Raw genomic sequence first — 22,185 nt, 5'->3', positions numbered from 1 at the left:
GTCCTTATCCGCCGAGCGGAACTTTCTCGGCAGAACACTGGCACTCGTCCTTGGGTTATACAATCTCCTTTATTAAACCACAGAGTAAAATCCACAGACAGAACAGTGCTACTGTGTTTCGACCAGGAAAAGCCTCAATCTTAAGACTTATGCCTCATACACACAATCGGATTGTTTGCCAACAAAACCGTGAAATTTTGTCTGAAGGGCGTTGGCCCAAACTTTTCTTGCATACACACGGCCACACAATTGTTGGCCAACAATCACAAACATAGTGACGTACTACATTGTTTTTCAGCTCTTTAGCGCCACCCTTTGGGCTCCTTCTGCCAATTTGGTGTTAGTAGAAGTTTGGTGAGTGTTGATTCGAGCTTTTTTGTGCTTTTTATTTCGCACTTTTCATTTCGCACTTTTCATTTCGCACTTTTCAGTTTGTTTCTGAACGGCCACTTGTCAACCAGCCATGTTGCGGAATCGGAGGAGATGACGTGTTATTTATTATTGGCCTTTGAGTTATTGCATTGACATTATTTTTTTGGTTGAATTTTGATTTGGTAAATTTTCTATATTTTTGGATGCATAGAATACACTTTTTGGTTAAGTTCTATTGGCAGATAACATGTCTAGTTTTATTTGTTTTCTTTTTTTAATGCACAATAAAAAATTGTGTAGAATAATACTTGGCTATGTGTTCAAATGACAGTTTGGGAGTAGGCCGTTACATTTAAAAAAATACAATGTAAAATTGACAAGAAACACCAACATAGTTGTATCTTTGATCTTAAAAACTATGGAATAATGTTGTGGTAACTTGCCCAAATAATATAAAAAATAAAAAAAGCATAATAATATTATTCTCGATATCACTAGAAAAAAAAAGCCTTTGAAAATGTGGTTGCAGTAAGTTCATCAGTATCACCATCAAAGCAGCTTCATTATTATCCCATTAAAGAAGAAGAGAATTGTGCGCTGCATTTCAAGATTTCATAATTTGCCACGTCACAAATGTTAATTCTCCATTACAAACGCTAGTTTACAAGACCGACCGCTTCTGCTTTCGAGCATGCATGTTTGTACTTTGGACTTGTGTGCACACGGTCATAAAATCTGACAACACACATTTGTTCGTGAAAAATTTGAAAACCTGCTAGCCAACATTTGTCCGCGGAAAGTCCAACAACAAGGCTTAAGGCTTTTTCTGGCTGAAACGCGTTAGCACTTTCCTGTCTATGGTTTTTACCCTGTGATTTAATAAACACTAATAAATAAACAGTAATTGTTATTCTAAGCATGTCATTTATGTAATTGAATGCAAGGCCTGTCAGATGCAGTATATAGGATGCACAGTCCATCCACTGAGGGTAGGGTTTGGAGCATTATAACGACACACTGAATTCCAATGCTAAGAATATATCTAACCTGTCTAAACATTTTAGAACAGTACATGCAGGGAACCTTGACCATTTTTCTTTTTTTGGTTTAGAACAAATCAAGAGACCTCCAAGAGGGGGTGACATATACCGCGCCCTACTCCAGAGAGATTTTTGGTGGATTTACACCCTTAATACCAAAAGTCCAGTGGGAATAAATAATAGGATGGATATAAATTTGTTATTTAAATAAATACATTCCCCTTTGGGATTTATATGGTTAATTTTTCTGTTTTGTGCTCCTTTTTCTTTTCAGAAGGCTTTTCTCCCTTTCCCTCCTACTTCCCTCACCTCACCTGGTCTGTTCACTAATCAATTTCAGGATTGTCAATTAAGTATTGTACCGCCTCTTCTTTTTCTTTTTTTAAAGGGGCTGTTTTGTTTTAAAAGTTTGATTTTAATGCTGTTAACTTATGCTAGGAAGGCTTCCGCCGAAACGCGTTAGCTTATGTGGATTGTACACTGCTATTGTGCCAAAAATAATTCTTATAAGAAGAAGCTTTGGGTTTGCCGACGATTTCTTCCATTATGTGATTTAATAAAGGAGATAGTACAGCCTAAGGACGTTCGGAAAGGCATGTGGGAGCCTCTGCCGTATCATCATCTACACTCATATCGGATCCACGTGGATAGAACATGGTTACTTTGTCCATTGAGATTTACAGTATTGACAACTTGGGAAAAAGCTCGGCCCTAACCACCAGTGTTACTTTCGTTGACTAAAATATTTTCGTAGACTAAATTAACACTATTTTAGTCAACTAAATATCACTAAAACAATTGAGATCACTAAAATACGACTAAAACTAAAATGGCATTTTAGTCAAAAGACTATGACTAAAACTAAATTGAAAATTGACGTCAATATTAACTTGTAGGGGGCATCTACTAAGCTCCTAAAAGAAAACAAAAAACAAGAAAAAGGCTTTTCTTATTTTTATTTAATGTTGGTAAAATAATAAGGTAATATGTGCAATGGCATTACAGCCAATAGAGTTTACAGGTTTTTTTTGTTTTTTTTTTTTGTAATTGTGCTTTTCAAAAAGTTATATATTTGTTTGTTTACAAAATTTGGTTTCATTTATAAAGACGTTCTGTGTCTGTAGTGGATGCTCAAACCGCAAAATGGACCTTCAGTCATTTTTTCAACTTTCCATCTATTAAATCTTCCGCCCTTGTTGTTTTAACTTTGGATAGTAAAAAAAAAATTTTCTGCCAGTAAATACCTTATACAGCCCACTTCCTGTTTCTTGTCTGGTCATTAGCCTAGGCTTATGACATCATGCACAGCTCTCTCCCTCACTCTTGTAAGAGTTTGCCAGGAAGGGAGGGGGGATGAGTCATAAGAGGGCCAATGAGAGCTGCAGAGCTGGAGGTATGCTATATGGACATTCAAATACACTCCATTTATTTTATTTTATTTATTGTTTATATGATTCAGTATTTTTATTCTTGATTGTGATCATTCACTTTCAGGTACGATCGTTCATTTATGTGTGCCTGATATCCATTAGATTTCTGTCACTTATATTTATATTTATTTTTATCTATTTATTTTTTCACTCCACTGTGATTGTTCAGACCCAGCGCAACTTATTTCAATTTTAGAGCTGGAGGTGTGCCTCTGTGTGTCTGTGTAAATCCAGGAAGTGAACAGGCAGCAGCTTCAGCTGCCCACAGTTAAAATGGCTGCAGCCAGACTCAGCGGAGGGAGATTTCTGCATCATATTTGGCAAGTACAGAATCACAGTATATATAAAATAATATGCAAAGTGGTTGGAGGGAAGCTTCAGAATGGCAAAGATGTTTTTATTACAAATTATGCGAGCAGACTGCAGTTCCTATTTAATACCATAAATAATGATGTGTTTTTAGATTTTTACTCCAGAAGTATATAATGAGTTTGGCAATTCTAAAGAAATAATGCATTCAAATTTAACTAAACCCATTCGATTTTAGTCGACTAAAATGTACTGGAGATTTTAGTCGGCTCAAATACGACTAAAACGAAAACAATTCAGAGGACTAAGACACGACTAAAACTAAAATGGCATTTTAGTCAGAAGACTATGACTAAAACTAAATCGAAATTAATTTGATGTCAAAATTAACACTGCTAACCACCATTGAAAACCTCTGGGTAAAACTAATGCATGGTTTTAGAAAAGAAAGGCAAAAAAGAAAAAAAAAAGGAACGCATAGAATCTAAAAATAAAGTGCTGTTATTATATTATTACACCGGAAGAACTTGAAAATGTAGTGCCAGATATTGACATTTTTGGACATAAAAGCAAGCAATCCTATTTCTGTTATGTAGGTAACACATGTAACACGTTGCAATTTTTTATGCATTTCTACCATTACCTTTTTTTTTTTGGCTCCATGCCTAAAAATGTGTACTATAGCTAGCCAGTCAACAATGTTACTCAAACCTCCCAACATTTTGAGATGGGAATGAGGGACACCTACTAACAAACATATGTAGACATAGGACACGCCCCCTGCCACACCCCCTTAAAGGAAAATTAACCAAAAAAAAGGTTAATTAAATCCACAAGGACTTTTTTTTTTACAACTACTATTCCTTTATATTGGCTTTTAAAATGTACAAATGCAGCAATTTAGAATTTAAATGAAAGGTTTAGCACTAGGAAACACTTTTTGAAAGATAAAAAGTGCATTTTATATACAACTATATAGATCAGACCAAAATGAGGGAAACATGAGGAGGAAAGAGGGACAGAGGGACATTGCTCCAAATCAGGGACAGTCCCTCCAAATCAGAGACAGTGGGGAGCTATGGTGTTACTAGAACTTGCAGTTGGGGTTTTCAGACTCACACACACATACTAGAAGCTAATGAATCGACCAGCGTGGCTTTGAAGTGTGGGAGGAAACCCCATGGAAGCACAAGGAGAACATGCAAACTCAATGCAGATAGTGTGCTGGTCAGGATTAGAGCCAAGGACCCCAGTGCTGCAAGACGGAAGTGCTAACTACTAAGCCACATTGCTGCCCCAGGGACATTTCATTTCCATAGGTAATGCTTTAAAAGCCTTTAAAGCTTACAGTTAACCATACACGAATGGCCTAAAGTTATTGATCTTGTGTGTGCATGGGTTATGGGGTGCTTTTCTTTTTCTTTTAGTTTACTTATTTTATTATATGTTCCATTTTTAAGACTTTATTTATTGTATTTATGAATCTTTATTGCTATCACAGGCTAAAAGGCTTCCTATGTGATAGCACTGGTCAGATAACAGGTCCTCTTTATAGAGACATTGGCGGTCTGTTAGACCCCCCCCATTGTCTCCCCTGGCCTCTGCTTCCTTATTCCACAGTCCTGCAGCAGAGAGCCCTCAGTTCTTCTTCTCTACAACCCCAAAATGTGGACGGGCCACATGTGCATTGTATCAACCTTAGATGTACGGCTGTGTCTGTACAATTGCTGCATCTCTATTCACTAACATAAGCTGCCTGCATGCAGCTCCAGACTTGTACAGTACAGGCCTCTATGCCTGCAGGCAGGTGCAGTTTTTCCTCCATCCAGTAGGTGGCGCAGTGCCACTGCACAGATGGAGCAGAATCTTAGAGGAAAATTGCTCCTTTGCAAACTTAGTAGGTGTGTCAAAGGGAACAGTTGTCTGATTGGATGCTGACCTTCGTCGGCCATCTTTGGGGAGAAAACCCCAAAATGACAAGTTCCCAATGTCATTTTGGCACATCTGGAGTGAGTGGATAGGTGAAGGACAGAGACCCAGCTTGATAAGGAGAGTATCAGCGCAGGGAAAGGTTCCTGTTTGAGTAAGGATAGCACAGGGATGCCACTTGTGCTCATCAAGTATCCCGGTTTCCAGAGTAACAGCTGGGGTCCCCTCAGCAGTGCAGAGTGCTGCAGCATCCCCAAACTGTATGCCACCCATGCAGCAGGAGCTGTCCTTTGGTAAAGCAGGCTCAGCCTGCAATACTGCCTTAGTGCCTTTATTGGCTGAAATACTGTGACATTGCTGAGTAGACTGCTGCTTTAAAGCTAGCCCATTGCTGAGTAATCTGCTGCTGCAAAACCAGCCCATTGCTGAGTAATCTGCTGCTGCAAAACCAGCCAATTGCTGAGTAATCTGCTGCTGCAAAACCAGCCCATTGCTGAGTGATCTGCTGCTGCAAAACCAGCCCATTGCTGAATAATCGGCTGTTGCAACACTATGCCATTAGTGACTGTTTATTTCAACTATATGAGCATCCACATTGTGTTCATTAAATTCTAGTGTCTGTGAGTGGCAGCAATAACTAACTGCAATCATCTTTAAAACCCATCGCAAAATATAAGATCTCAGATTACATTTCGGACTGTATATGTGCTCTCTCCCAGTCTGGATACCTCGGCCCCTGGCCCCCCTACATGTCCATGTGAAAGAGGCCAAAAGAACGCTGCAGCTCCACGGTGGTGGATCAGGCCTTTTCTGACACTTTTTGTTTACATGTAAAAATCTGTATTTTCTGCTAGGAAATTGCTTAGAACCCCCCAAACTTCAAATATTTTTTAACAGAGGCCCTAGGGAATAAAATGGTGGGTTTTGCAATTTTTTATGTCACACAGAATTTGCATCGCAGTTTTTTCCAAAGCAAATTTTGGGGAAAAATACACTTTAATTAATTTTAATGCACACAAACACAATATAATACCCACTTTTTGGGTAAAATAAAAAAGATGGGTGACGCTGAGTAAATAAATACCTAACATGTCACACTTAAAAATTGCGGACACTTGTGAAATGGAGCCAGACTACAGTTTTTAAAAATCTCCATAGGTGACGCTTTAAAAGGCTTTACAGGTTACCTGTTTAGAATTACATAGAAGGTCTGGAGGTAGAATTATTGCTCTCACTCTGGCGTTCATGACAATACCAATCGCTATTTACGTACGTACGCGGGACCAACACGTGCCTTTGCAAGCAAGCACAGGGGGACAGGGGCACTTAAAAAAATGTTTTTCGTTTTTTTTTACACTACTTCTTTATTTATTTTTTATCACTTTTAATGCTGTCACAAGCAATGCAAACATTCCTTGTGACAGCAATAGGCAGTGACAGGTACTCTTTATGGATGACCGCCAGCACCTGCTGATTGTCAAGAAGAGACACAGGAAGGAGCTCTACCTATGTAAACAATGCAGAGCTCCGCCCTGTCAGTGGGGATGTGCTAGGTTTTGTTTTCCTGCAAAGCAGGGAATAAAATCCATCACATCCCTTAGTGAAAGCACTAACCCGTTGATCGCCCTGGATGTTACAGTGAACCTTTCCCAGATATTGTCATTAGTGCATATTTTTCACTGGTTCCCACAAAGTGTCAGTTAGTGTCAGACTGACCACCACAATATAGCAGTCCCGCTATAAGTCCCTGATCGCCGCCATTACTAGTATAAAAAAAAAATAAACAAACAAAAATTCCAGTATACAATATATCCCATAGTTTGTAGACCGCCATAATGTCGCCGACCATTACTAAAAAAAAAAAAATTATAATAAAAATGCCATAAAACTATCCCCTATTTTGTAGACGCTATAACTTTTGCACAAACCAATCAATATACGCTTATCAGGATTTTTTGTACCAAAAATTTGTAGCAGAATACATATTGGCCTAAATTGATTAAGAAATCAATTTTTTACATTTTTTTATTGGATATGTTCTTTAGCAGAAAGTAAAAAAATATTGATTTTTTTTTTTCAAAATTGTTTATATTTTTTTGTTTATAGTACAACAAAAGAAAAAACCCAGAGGTGATCAAATACCACCAAAAGAAAGCTCTATTTGTCGGAAAAAAAGGACATTAATTTCATATGTGTACAGTGTTGCATGACTGTGCAATTGTCAATTAAAGTATCACAGTGCCGTAAAATAAAAAATGGCCTGATCATGAAGGGGGGTAAATCTTTTGGAGGCCAAGTGGTGCCCATATTAGCCTGATTTAGACTCAAAGAAGAACTAAAGTTGAATAATGCATAAGTATGCAGAGAATATCTTGCAAAATGCCCTCCACCACCACCAGAGACGTGATGTCCGCACTCCCCGTCTTTACTCTATCTCCACCACTTTCATCTTCTCCTGTTCTTCTTCTGGGTCGAGAGTCTTCAGCTTGGCTAGCCAGAAATTACTTAAAGTGGACCTTCACTCAAAAGTGAAGATGGAAAGTGAAAGTACCACTCATCCTCCCCCATACCTCCCAACATTTTGAGATGGAAATGAGGGACACCTACTAGCAAATGTATGTAGGCATAGGACACGCCCCCTGACACACCCCCTTAAAGGAGAATTAACCAAAAAAAAGGTTAATTAAATCCACAAGTGCTTTTTTTTACCACTACTATTCCTTTATATTGGCTTTTGACATTTACAAATGTAGCAATTTAGAATTTGGATGAAAGGTTAAGCACTGGGAATCACTTTTTGAAAGAAAAAAAGTGCATTTTATATACAACTATATAGATCAGACCAAAATGAGGGACAAATGAGGAGGAAAGAGGGACAGAGGGACATTGCTCCAAATCAGGGACAGTCCCTCGAAATCAGGGACAGTTGGGAGCTATGCTCCCCACCCACACTTATCCCTTACACATTTAAGGTTTTTTTTTCCTTTAACTAGCAGTGGGTACCTTTTTCCTTTTTTTTTTGACATGTACCTGCTCCCACTTCCACTTCCTCATTTCTCACCTAGGCAAGAATGATATTCAACCCCCCCCCCATGGCTGCAGCCTACTGGGACACGTTACACATCCCTGGAGGCTGAAGGTCCAGCCTCACAGCCTCGCGATCTCGTGCATGCACAGTGCAGGGTTGACTGTGATTCATCAGCAAGTCATTGGCCGAGATAGTGGCACTAGGGACCCTCATCGGTAGAAGAATCGACTGCAGGAGGTGCTGCACTAGACTCCTTGGACTGGTGAGTTCCTGATTTTTGGAAATTAGCAGCTACCGTATTTGTAGCTGCTTACGTTTAACTTTTTTTTTTTCTTTAACAATCATACTTGTGCAAAGATATTACTGTATCCTTGCACTCATGGCATGTCTGGATTGTACAATTAGCTCTTCTATGTATAATCAGAAAACAAATGCTAGCCGGGAGGGAAGAAGCATTTACTGTATGGCAGAAAAGACATGCCATAAAAAAAAGCTAGCCATTAGCATTTGTATGACATTCCATTACCTATACAAATGAGATGATTACCAAATCTAGCTATTGTTTAGCTATGGGCGTGGTTAGTCTACCTATAGTATAGGGGGTAACAGTGTTTGGAGATACTGGAACACCTGTTTGTACCACTACTGTTACCCTGGTAAAGGAGAGCTATAAGGCAACACCAGGATGGCCGAGTGGTTAAGGCGTTGGACTTAAGATCCAATGGATGTATATCCTCGTGGGTTCGAACCCCACTCCTGGTATGGTCTTTATTGTTAGAAGAATTCCATTTAATTTATGGAGAAGGGATAAATTAAAGAAAACTCTCACTTTTTTTTCAGCTTTCTGTCCCCCAGTGGGCAAATTACATGTAGTACTTTGTACCATGTTTCTTTATGCTTTGTAAGCCTAGCTACGAGATCGGCCATCCAACAACATAGCTAGCAAGAAGATGGCTGCTTAATAACTGGTGCTTCACAGACCTGGTAAATGGCCGCTGATCGCGGCCGTTTACCATGTGATCGTTCCGTCAAATGACGGAGCGATCACATGTAAACAAACCAGCGTCATCGGTACACTGTGAGCGGAGGGGGGGGGTGGATGGATGGCAGTAGCGCTGTGGGCTGGATGTGTAGTGCCCACAGCGCTAACCAGTGACATCCAGCCATCCATCTATCCATGCTCAGCCATCCCTAATGCTCTGCAATGCCCTGCAATACTCTGCAATGCCCCAGAATAATGTGCAATACTCTGCAATGCCCCACAACACTGTGCAATACTCTGCAATACCCCGCAATACTCTGCAATACCCCCACAATACTCTGCAATACCCCGCAATACTCTGCAATACCCCCACAATACTCTACAATACCCCCGCAATACTCTGCAATACCCTGCAATACTCTGCAATACCCCGCAATACTCTGCAATACTCTGCAATACCCGACACTACTCTGCAATACTCTGCAATACCCCGCAATACCCTGCAATACTGTGCAATACCCCGCAATACTCTGCAATACTCCACAATACTCTGCAATACTCCACAATACTCTGCAATACCCCACAACACTGTGCAATACTCTGCAATACCCCACCATACCCAGCCATACCTAGCCATACCCAGTCATACTCGGCGATACCCTGCCATACTCAGCCATACCCTGCCATACTCAGCCATACCCAGCCATGCTCAGCCATACTCGGCGATACTCTGCAATACTCTGCAATACCCCGCCATACTCTGAAATACCCCGCAATACTCTGCCATACCCAGCCATGCCCTGCCATACCCAGCCATACTCTGCAATACTCGGTGATACCCAGCCATACTCTGCCATACCCAGCCATACTCTGCCATACCCTGCCATGCTCAGCCATACTCAGCCATGCTCAGCCATACTCAGCCATACTCAGCCATACTCAGCCATACTCAGCCATACTCTGCCTCTGTATGTGGCCAGGCTGTGGAAGTCTCACACATGTGGTATCGCCGTACTCAGGAGGAGTAGGAGAATCTATTTTTGGGTGTAATTTTTGGTATGTACATGCTATGTGTTAGAAATATTGTATAAATGGACAACTTTGTGTTAAAAAAAAAAACTTTTTAACCACTTCCCGCCCGCAGGCCGTCATACGACGTCCTTGACTTTGTGCGGGGATATCTGAATGATGGGTGCAGCTACAGGCATCATTCAGATATCAGCTTTTTTAACCTGCGATTCCCTACACCATGAGAATGATCATAGTGGCTGTTACACTGCTTGATCGTTCTTACGGGAGGCGAGAGGGATGTCCCCCCCTCCCGCCACCCTCCGGTGCTTCTACCGACTCACCGCTACGATCGATGTAAGGATATATTTTTTTTTGTATTTCAGGCTTCCCAGCCTAAAGGTGAGATGTGGGGTCTAATGACCCCATATCTCACTGTAAAAAGGACCTGTCATGCCATATTCCTATTACAAGGGATGCTTACATTCCTTGTAATAAGAATAAAAGAGGTCAAAATTTATTTTTTTTTAAAAAAAGCATCAAACTAAAATAAATAAAGTAAAATGAACAATAAAAAAAAAAAAATTTTGCAGAAGCGAACGCATACGTAAGTCCCGCCCACATATGAAAACGGTGTTCAAACCACACATGTGAGGTATTGGTGCGATCAGTAGAGCAAGAGCAATAATTTTGGCCCTAGACCTCCTCTGTAACTCAAAACATGTAACCAGTAAAAAATTTTAAAGCGTCGCCTATGGGGATTTTTGAGTAGCGAAGTTTGACGCCATTCCACAAGCGCGTGCAATTTTGAAAGGTGACATGTTGGGTATCTATTTACGCGGCGTAACTTCATCTTTCATATTATGCAAAAACATTGGGCTAACTTTACTGTTTTTTTTTTTTTTAAAGCACAAAACTGTTTTTTTCCAAAAAAAAACGCGTTCAAAAAATTGCTGCGCAAATACCGTGTGAGATAAAAAGTTGCAATGACCGCCATTGTATTCTCTAGGGTCTTTGCTAAAAAAACATATATAATGTTTTGGGGTTCTATGTAGTTTTCTACTACTAATAAATGATGATTTTTACATGTAGGAGAGAAATGTCAGAATTGGCCTGGGTGCTCCAGAACGCCTGAAGGTGTTCCCTGCATGTTGGGCCTCTGTATGTGGCCACGCTGTGTAAAAGTCTCACACATGTGGTATCGCCATACTCGGGAGTAATAGCAGAATATGTTTTGGGGTGTAATTTGTGGTATGCATATGCGGTGTGTGAGAAATAACCTGCTAATATGACAATTTTGTGAAAAAAAAAGTAAAAAAAAAACCTTGATTTTGCAAAGAATTGTGGGAAAAAATGACAACTTCAAAAAACTCATCATGCTTCTTTCTAAATACCTTGGAATGTCTTCTTTCCAAAAAGGGGTCATTTGGGGGTATTTGTACTTTTCTGGCATGTTAGGGTCTCAAGAAATGAGATAGGCCGTCAGTACTTCAGGTGTGATCAATTTTCAGATATTGGCACCATAGCTTTTGGACTCTATAACTTTCACAAAGACCAAATAATATCCACCGATTTGGGTTATTTTTACCAAAGATATGTAGCGGTATAAATTTTGGCCAAAATATATGAAGAAAAATTACTAATTTGCAAAATTTTATAACAGAAACTAAGAAAAATGCATTTTTTTACAGATTTTTCTGTCTTTTTTCTTTTATAGCGCAAAAAATAAAGAACTCAGCGGTGATTAAATACCACCAAAAGAAAGCTCTATTTGTGTGAAAAAAAGGACAAAAATTTCATATAGATACAGTGTTGCATGACTGAGTAATTGTCATTCAAAATGTGAGAGCACCGAAAGCTGAAAATTGGTCTGATTATTAAGGGGGTTTAAGTGCCCAGTGGTCAAGTGGTTAAGCAACCATCTCCTTGCTAGCTACGTTGTTGGACAACCACTTGGGGAGAGGGGGCGCCCTTGTCTGATCTCATAGCTTTGCTTACAAAGCTTACAAGTACCAAATGTGAGAGTTCTTCTTTAACCACTTCCCATTCGCGCTATAGCTGAAAGACAGCTATATGTCACATGACATCTTCCGGTGATCGTACTCAGCTGATCACAGATCGGTGTAAAAGGCCAATCACAGCAGCCCTTTACCATGTGATCAGCTGTGTCCAATGACAGTTATCGGCTTTCCTCTCCCCACACTGACAGCGAGAGGACGGGAGTAGAGAGCCGATAACCGGCTTGTGTTAAAGGGACATCCACACTGATAATCAGGGCACTGATTATCAGTGCAGTCCCAACAGTGCTCACCAGTGCTGCCTATCAGTGCCCATTAGTGCTCCCAATCAGTGCTGCCAATCAGTGCTCATTAGTGTCTCTTGATCAGTGTCACCTATCAGTGCCACCTATCAGTGCCCATCAGTGCCACCTATCAGTGCCCATCAGTGCCACCAATCAGTGCCCTTCAATACCACCTATCAGTGCCCATCAGTGCCACCTATCAGTGCCCATCAGTGCCACCTATCAGTGCCCATCAGTGCCACCTATCAGTGCCTCCTCATCAGTGCCCATCAGTGAAGGAGAAAAAGTACCTGTTTGCAAAATTTTATAACAAACTAAAGAAAAAATGTTGACGGCCTTTTTTCATTCGTTTAGCAAAAAAAAAAAAAAAAAGCCCAGTGGTGAATAAATATTACCAAAAGAAATCTCTATTTGTGTGGAAAAAATGTCTAAAAATGTCATATGGGTACAGTGTTGCATGACCGCGCAATTGTCATTCAAAGGGTGACAGCACTGAAAGCTGAGAATTGGCCTGGGCAGAAAGGGGATAAGGGGATAAAAGTGCCCGGTAGGTACGTGGTTAAAGAAAGCCAAAGGATAGAAGGAGTAACTATCTCAGATCTCCCTTTTTTTTTCAAATATAACGCCTTAAAGTGAGTATAAAGGTAAAAGTTTTTTTTTACCTTAATGCATTCTCTGCATTAGGGTAAAAACCTTTCCATGTTAGCTACCCCCCCCCCCCCCCCCCCCCGAAATCCAGCGTTGTGCCTGTATGCAGCAGAGCTGCTCTTCTCTCCCCTCTTCTCAATGGAGGCCATTGGCTCCTACTGCTGTCAGTCAAATCTTGTGAGCAGAAAGTGAGGTGGGGCTGAGCCACACTGTGTGTGTGTCAATAGATGCACACAGTGCCACTCAGGATCGAGCCGCATGAATGCCCAGAGAAGAGGAGGAACCAGGGGCGCCAGCGGGGGGACCCAATTAGAGGAGGATGTAAAACTATTGCACAGAGCAGTTAAATGTTTATTTTAGAAAAAAAATTAAACCTTTGCAATCATTTTAAAGGTGTGACATAGGCCATAGTTCCATAGTGAAGCTTCGGTCATGGGGCATGACTTTAAAGCTGAATACTAGGGAAAATAAAATCCTAACTGCAAGGGTTATGCCACACTGTATCCATGCTGATTTATGCGTGCACGCGCCCCAGACCGGGAAGTGTCAGATCACGTACTAGTAAAGTAAGTAAATGTACGGTGGGCGGTCTGCAAATGGTTAAAGTCTAACTCCAAACAAAATGCTTTAAGTTAAAATAGGCTCCTCTAGCTGTTCTTTAATTTATAAAAAAATAAAAAAAAAAACAGTTAAAGATACAATACCCACCTTCATTTTGCAGCTTGCTCCCCGCAGTCATTTTTGACCACAAGATGTCCTCATTCGTTTGCCCCTGCCTAAAAGACGTTGGAAAAATAGGTACGTTTTTTAAAAAAATCATTCTGGGGAACTCTATGGTGGGTGAGGAGTACAATCTATTGGCATTGGGCAGGGTCTGGAGCTGGGCTTTAGTAGGAGGAAAGTTAGAAAATTACATAGTTACATAGTTACATAGTATTAGAAAGTAGAAAGTATTAGAGTTAGTGAAAAAGTAGAGGATTCTTAGAGGATTACATACAGTACTTCAAGGCAGATGCCTTGGACCACTTGGCTTTCTTCTGCATTTATACTTCTACGTTTCTATGTGTAGTGCTTACCCCAGAAGGAGCCGCTGGATTTATCAGGTCCCCTGTTCCTGTGCCCATGACTTTGCATCACATACTTTGACACACCTGGCTGAGTGGAGAATGTTTATTGCATCTGCACTGTATATGCAGTAACCCAGTAGCAAGATAGACATGAAACAATAGTAATGATACAGCAAACAGTGGTGAACCCACACTAGCACTCTTAAGTGGTCCTGGGCATGGTTCAGCTCCTTGTACTGGTTTATATATATAGTGTGAGTGCTCCGTGTGATCCAGTATGGTTTGCTGCAATGTGAGTGCAAACTGTGCCAGAGCACAGTTCTCTCCATAGAGGACTGTGTAGTGAAACAGAGATTGCTGGTCTGGTTAGCAGAGGAGTGTGCCCAGAATAATTTCCTTACAATCTGGCGTAAGTGCAGACCAGCAATGTGTAATATACAGTACACTCTTCTGCTTGCTAGCTTATTGGGGCCCAATTGTTATGTCAGAGCGCTCAGCATAATGTTCCTTTAAGCACTGATGATGACACTGACTCTGGTCTCTTTAAGCTCTGATAAAGTTCTGTGATACTCTCAGGCAAACACTGTCTCTCTTTTGTAAAAGTGTAATGTGGATTTGGCCGGCGGACTCTCACCACCTTCTTGTGTTAGCAGATGGTCCCCCTTTGTATACTGGGTGAAGCAAAGCTGGTATGTGTCTGCAGCGTCCTTCCCTGTTGATCAGGCATCGGGCTTCGCCAACATCTGTGGTTCTCTCCAATGTATGTTGAGGTATGTTGCAATGCCTCTGTCTTTCAGGTGCAGCAGTGAGCAGTCTGCCATCAGCCAAAGGTGCACCCAGTTCTCTCTAGACCCAGTCCACTTCCTCTATCCAGCCCAGGAAAACAGCAGGGAACCACCTCTCCTTTTATCCAGCTCACCAAGCTGTTCCGTCAGTCAGAACTACACCTCCCACAATCCTTGCAGTTACCATCCCGTGTGCATCCTTTTTCAGTAGAGAGCAGACTTGACACTGCCTTCAAAGTTTTACAATAACAGTAGTCTTCTTCCTAAACCCTGTCTGTATGTAAAAGTCTCCTCTGTGGCACAGCCACAGTATCCTGCCAGAGCTGCAGACTGGGCTACACATGGGATAAACCGTGTCAGGAGTGCTGCAGGCTTCTTGTTTCCCCTGCCCCCCTACATTCCCAAAACAGCAACACTGCACCAATGGTGATTGCAATGCCTAAGGGGTGGTGGTCAGCATCTAGAGATTATAACATACGTAAATCCATGCATGAAGCCAAGTGTGTTCCAGGTAGCCACTATCAAGTAAACAAAGAGCATAAGGGGTTATGTTGTGTAGCAGGGTAACTGCCTGGTCTTTGGGATCTAGCTGAGTATTTTCGACATGGGGCCCTCAGGTTCCTGTCACTGGTCACTTAGGGAATAGGGAACACCTTCAAGACAACACAATTAATTCATCAGCCAAACAAAGATTGCAACCATTTATGTAGCACCCTCTAGTGCTAGAAGTAGAAATAGGTTTTTGTTTTTAGCACAGGTACATTTATGCAGGCTTGGCTGGTAGCCAAGCCTGTCTGTTTTTGTTTCCTGGGTTGGGCAGAAATCCAGAAAGAGCTGGATGAATCCAAGGTAGCATCACTGAGACCACCCCCCTCTTTCTGGAATGTACTAGAACCTTCTGGAAAGGAGGGGGAGGTAAGGTGAAGCTGCCTGGAGTATTGTGAGGGCCCTGACCAATCCCCAACTTGAACTGGCAGGGGGCAGGCCTCTTGAAATACTCAGGGTCAGCCCAGCTGGGGAAGAGTTGTGTTCAGGTGGAAGCTGGAGATGGAGTGTTAGGCTGTCGTGGCCTTTGAGGAAGCTCCCCAGTCTAGGGGGGGGGGTGAGAGCGGGCCTGTGCTAGGGTGCAGACAGGGTCTTCTCAAGACACACTGAGATGTCCTGGACAGGAGGCACAGAGAGGACAGCGGGAGAACACTGCCAGGCAAGTCTCCAGGAGGAACAAGTGACAGCCAGGAGGGCTGATGAGTGACACACAGTCAGGAGGACTGGGAGGCATGCCTGAGAGGACCGGGTGCAAGCAGTCTGGGATGGGTGCAGAGCCAGGAAGGAGGACTGTGGTGGCGCAGGCAGTAGAAAGAGGCAGCTGCAGGCAGGAGGGCTGGCAGGGCCTGAAGAGGTGGTACTGGAATCAGTAGCCATGTGGGACAGCTAGCACTAGGAATGCCATATTTTGCTACACCATAGGGGCCCACGGTTCCTGCCTGCAAAGGACATTGCTGAGCCAGTGTCAGGCATGCAATTCAGTGCTAGTTGGTCCTGGGAGGTGTAGCTCTACAAGCAAGTCTGTGCTGGAGGTAGAAGAGGAGAGGTGTGTATATACCGGATGTATATAGTTACTGTATGCCCCTAAAGAATTCCTATTGATCACATGGGCATCCCATAAGTACCCTATCCCCATCCAAGTTAAATCCCCTCAATAAAAACAACAAAAAATAAGTACAAGGACTATTTGACGGTTGTATGTCTGGAAATTTGTGTGCCTGGCTGTGCAGGGTGAGAGACAGACCGCAATCACCAGCAGCCCCTATGAGGGTACCGCTATATTTAAATTTTCTTTTATGTATTCACAATCTTTTGAAATCTTCATTCTATCTACCTACCTTTTTCTACATATCTATCTATCTATCTATCTATCTATCTATCTATCTATCTATCTATCTATCTATCTATCTATCTATCTAGTCATCCATTGTTAGTGATACTATACAGGGCCACTGATAAGGCAGTACAGCCAGCCCTCCTGTACTGGGCCCCATCAGTTCAAAAGGGGGGTCCGTGCACCTGCTGAGTAGGAGGTCCGGCTGTACTGGCTTATCACAGACACCGATCCTCTTCTGCCTCTCCTGGCAGTGCCAGCTTCTCCTCTTCTTTCTCCCTGTGGCTGCACTGCATGGGGATTGGTTCTAGCACATACACCCCTTCAATCTTCCACCCATCCTTTCCTGCCAGCAGCTGGTGTGCACACAGGGGGTTGTTACAGGATGGGGAGAGGGGAAAGGGGCTGGTAAATATGTAATTTACTGGTCCCTTCCATTCCTGAACACAGTGAGCGATCTGTACCAATCACTCCTATGTCCATTCATCATTGAAGCCAAGTAAACTGTGTTTACTATGCTTCAGTTTGTGAATGAGAGGGAAGCTTCAGAGAGCTCTCTATTCATTCATCTGTGCAGCAGAGGCTACAGAGGAGACTGATAAATCTTTGTCCTCAGTCATTTTTGGCCAGGTAAAGGGGGCCCTATCAGGTAGGCTATATGGGGACCTGTGATTTATAACAGCAGCCCTGATACTATAACCTCACTCTATTAGATTTGTTTTCTCTGCCCCTTATTTAAGAAGTCCAGTGATATAAGATGGGGTACAGCAGAAAAGATCGATCCTTCGTCTCATTTTTTTTACGGCTGTTAGACATGAACCTTGGAAAATGGAGCCTGCTGCACTGACACTCACAAAGCTTGCACTTTCTTCAACGTTGACAGATTGCCATTTAACCATCAAACAAAAAGCAAGTGTTTCTGTTCCCGGCCAGCGGTATGACAAGGTTAACATTCTGCGTGATGGAATGTAGAGTACATTTCCCCATATTAGAGACCTGTCACTTCAAACATTTCTTTTTTCCTGATCAACTATTGGGGGCAAATTCTCTGTAACCCTTTAAAATCCCATGTTTTTCTCCCATTTCTTGATGGGAAACACAATGCCCATTTGTACAGTCAGGGAAGAAATCTTTTATAAGAAAATAATGCAAGGATTTTTTTCTTTCCTTTTTTTTTGCCATCTGCTCTAATTATTCCTAATGTTCGGCCACCATCTTTGTACAACAATGAAAATAATTACGTCCTTGAGGGCAAATAAGAAAGATACAGGGATAAACAAAAGTTAATTACATTTTGCTCAGGGAAACAAGCAACTTTCCTAATAAAGAAGCAATTAGGTAGGTAGACGCATCACTTATCATTAAAAAAAAAAATGAGATTTTTTCCATCCTGTGCTCGCTTATAGTAGATTTTTATGTACTTACGATAAAATGTACCGGTTTGTCATATAAAATAATATAAAAAAAACAAGGTATTGCCTACCGCGCTTAGAATTTATTTCATTTAATTTATGTATACGGTGTCAACATATTTCATAGTACTTCACATGTTCACTGTTCAGCCCAGACTCTACCAGAGAGGAGATTACAATCCATCATCCACCGGGGTAATATCTGCATTAGAAAGGCTGTTGACCTATTCATTTCAGCATGTTTGACTGCCTACTTCCCACATGAGGTATTCTGAGGGCCATGGTAACCCATAAATATGAGAGGTCATAGCCTGATAGTAGCAATGCTCCCAAATTCAAGCATTGTGTACAATAATCATACTGGTTCGGACCTCCCAGGAGGTGATGATAAACCCCTCGGGCAGCTGGAGGTGCTCATTATCACAGCAGGCTCAGCTCCCCAACTACTTGATTGAGGACAAGCAACTTCTTTCCAGTGTTGAAGAAAATCTCCTATCAGTCGCACATCAAAATGATCCCATGAATTTTAAATGTATGGCAACCCCAGCCTGGGCTCCAACCAGGCCATACCTGGCCTGGTTGGAGCCCAGGCTGCAGTTGCCATAGATTTAAGATTCATGGGACCTTTTTGATTTGCAGTTAAAGGGAGATTTTCTTCAATACTCAGTGATGGTAGGAGCCAGGACAAAGCTTCCTCCCAAGCCAGCACTCACAGCAGGTGGACATCGAGGACTTGTACCCCTCCCAAACCTGAGGGACTCATATATCAGGTTTCCTTGGGGCACAACTACTTTCCAGGCCATACTTTTAAGTGACCAAAATATGCCATCATCAGCCAGCTCACCTTAATCAACAAGCTTTTCAATCATTCAATTACCATACTGGCCATATATGATTCAGCGAGCCATGGCACGCCCTATCGGACATTACCCAAAGTGAGAAATTTTGATCTGAAAAGCTAAATAAAATTTGGCCAATAAGTGGAACACAGGATCAGTGGCTGTCAAAATACAACAGAAGCAGGGGAGATTCTTCCACCTGGGCTATTTAGCATGAACGGTGGAATCCACCAATATTTCTCATAAGCCCGCGACATGCCTCAACCCAGTCCAACACTTATCAGTATTGGCCAATAGAGTTCTATGTGGATTAGCTGCTTGCCTGCACATCCACTACACCAGATCACCCACTGAGCTTTATACAATGTCCAAGACATAAGCAGACTCAGTGGTAAAGAGTAAGCAGCACAAACTACTCATACATGTTGGCAAAGCAGTGATCATACATGAGCTTCTTTACTGGGAGAGCAAGTCAGGTTACCCAAGTGGATCAGTAATATGTGCAAACACCTCAGCTCTGCAGATCAGGACACTCCAGTGCAAATGCTGGTGTATAACATCCCTAGTACGGAATGATAAGAAGGATTCCCAATACATGTGATTGCTTTCTGCCCCTCCTAATTCAGCTGTTCCCCTTTTTGATCTGATGTATAGACCAGCACTAACTGGTAGGATTGTGGAAGAGTTATAAGTACCACTGAATTTTCTCAACAAACACGTGGTGAGGATTGCTCTACAGTTTAAAGAATGATGTGGAGAAAACAAACTTTATGTTTTCTCCAAATTATAATTCATTTTGTTCTGGGTTCTTGAGCCTGAAGCCTTTGTTGAGGTTTGGGTGGGAAAAGCCTCCATTCCTAGGTCCACACCATACCTAACCTTATTAGTAGTCTCAGCTGTCTTTATACAGTATATGCTACAAATGCGCCACTTTACAGGCACAGTAAGGAGGGCCCCCAGGCACGATATTTAAAGGAATTTTTCATTTTCATTGTTGCACTAACCGCTTCAATACCGGGCCAATTCTGACACTTTGCTCCTACATGTAAAAATCATAATTTTTTTGCTAGAAAATTACATAGAACCCTCAAACATTATATATGTTTTTTTTTAGCAAAGACCCTAGAGAATACAATGGCGGTTGTTGCAACTTTTTATCTCACACAGTATTTGCGCAGGAATTTTTCGAACGCGTTTTTTGGGGAAAAAAACTGTTTTGTGTTTAAAAAAAAAACAAAACAGTAAAGTTAGCCCAATGTTTTTGCATTTTGTGAAAGATGAAGTTACGCCAAGTAAATAGATACCTAACATGTCACGCTTCAAAATTGCACACGCTCGTGGAATGGCGCCAATGTTCGGTACTTAAAAATCCCCATAGGCGACGCTTGAAATTTTTTTACTGGTTACATGTTTTGAGTTACAGAGGAGGTCTAGGGCCAAAATTATTGCTCTCGCTCCAACGTTCGCGGCGATATCTCACATGTATGGTTTGAACACCGTTTTCATATGTGGGCGGGACTTATGTATGCGTTCGCTTCTGCATGCGAGCACACGGGGACAGCGGCGCTTTAAAAATTTTTTTTTTTTTTTTTATTGTTAATTATATTTTTTTTTTTTTATTTTGACACTTTTTAAAAAAAAAAAAAAAATTGATCACTTTTATTCCTATTACAAGGAATGTAAACATCCCTTGTAATAGCAATATGACATGTCAGGTGCTCTTAATAGTGAGATATGGGGTCAATAAGACCCCATATCTCACCACTAGGCTGGGAAGCCTGAAATAAAATAAAAAAATAAAACGATCGCCGCTTCCAAGCCGAAGCGGCGCCGTTTTTTTAATGGAGAGGCCGGGCGTGACGTCATAACATCGCGCCCGGCCTCCGACGATCATAGAGACTCCGGGGACCATCTGGTCCGCCGGAAATCTCTATGATCTACATCCGGCGCCGGCGGATCCACTCTCCGCCTCACCAATCGTAACGGTGAGTCGGAGCAGGCACCGGAGGGCAGCGGGAGGGGGGGGACGTTCCCTCTCGCCTCCCATAGGAACGAACAAGCAGTGGAACGGCCGCTATGATCATTCCTATGGTGTAGAGATTCGCCGGCTGAAACCGGCAATATCTGAATGATGTCTGTAACTATAGGCATCATTCAGATATACCTGCTCAAAACCAAGGACTTCATATGACGTCCTTGGTATTGAAGTGGTTGCAGCATTAAAATCACTGCTCCTGAAAAAACAATCATTTCATTTTTTTTTTGTTTTGTTTTTTTTAGTGATACATGTCTCCCAGGGCAGTACCCAGACCCCCATACCCCTTTTATGGCCAATTACTTTCAAATAATGCCGTTTTGCTCTTTATTTTTTTACCAGCGCTTTTTTTTTATTCAGCTGTCAGCAGGGAAACCCATTGACAGCTAATTACTCACCTGTTGTTAAGGACGCGGCAGCCGGCTTCCTGGCCCTGTTCCTTAACAACCAGCTTACACTGCTCCCTGATTGGGTAAAGTAAATTCCAGATCTGGATAGTTTTCCTATAGAGTGGTATATTCAATATAAAGGCAGGCTGAGTCCACGTCTATTATCTTTGTACAATGCAATACTGAAAATGGAGGGATTATTCCACCCTTGATCAGGGAAGCATTGCTTGTACTAATCCAAATGAACATACAGTACCTAAACCAAAGACCCCTTGTGCTGGGAATCCTATAGAATAATATCTCTTGTCAATACAGATGTTAAAGATCTGGCTAAAATATTAGCACATTGACTAAGATCAGTTATCGTACTCTTTCCATGATAAATAGTCACACACATACAGTATATACCCAAGATACAATATTCGAAGTAAGGCATGGTCAATAGCTCAGAATTTCTTTCTCTCTTACTTACATTCCTAATCTAACAATTACACCTTCCAACCCTTTAGAATGCTTGAAGATGCCTTCTTTAGATGCCTCAACAGTGAATGCCCAACAGGCTTGATACACAACTGAGAAATCTTGGGCCTAATGGTATCACAGGGTGCTCACCTCAAAAAAATTAAAGATGTCTTGGCACCAATTATTAATGCCGTCTCCGAGACCTACCCTTTCTCCTGACATTCTTAAGAGGCTCACAATACTTTGAATTGATTACCATGGCCTAAAAA

At 41.8% G+C, this 22,185-nt stretch overlaps 1 protein-coding gene and 1 non-coding gene across 3 annotated transcripts in view; one reads left to right on the top strand and one right to left on the bottom strand.

Annotated features, from left to right (window-relative positions):
• The window catches only part of PKHD1 (PKHD1 ciliary IPT domain containing fibrocystin/polyductin), a 908,610-nt gene that overhangs the window by 566,538 nt on the left and 319,887 nt on the right, over nt 1–22,185 (bottom strand). The window lies entirely within an intron of this gene.
• TRNAL-UAA (transfer RNA leucine (anticodon UAA)) lies at nt 8,788–8,870 on the top strand. The gene has a single exon. It is a non-coding gene; the product is annotated as a tRNA-Leu (tRNA).

The sequence above is a fragment of the Aquarana catesbeiana genome, linkage group LG04 (assembly GCF_042186555.1).
Source record: "Aquarana catesbeiana isolate 2022-GZ linkage group LG04, ASM4218655v1, whole genome shotgun sequence".
NCBI lineage: Eukaryota > Metazoa > Chordata > Amphibia > Anura > Ranidae > Aquarana > Aquarana catesbeiana.
This window is presented reverse-complemented; position numbering and strand designations above follow the sequence as displayed.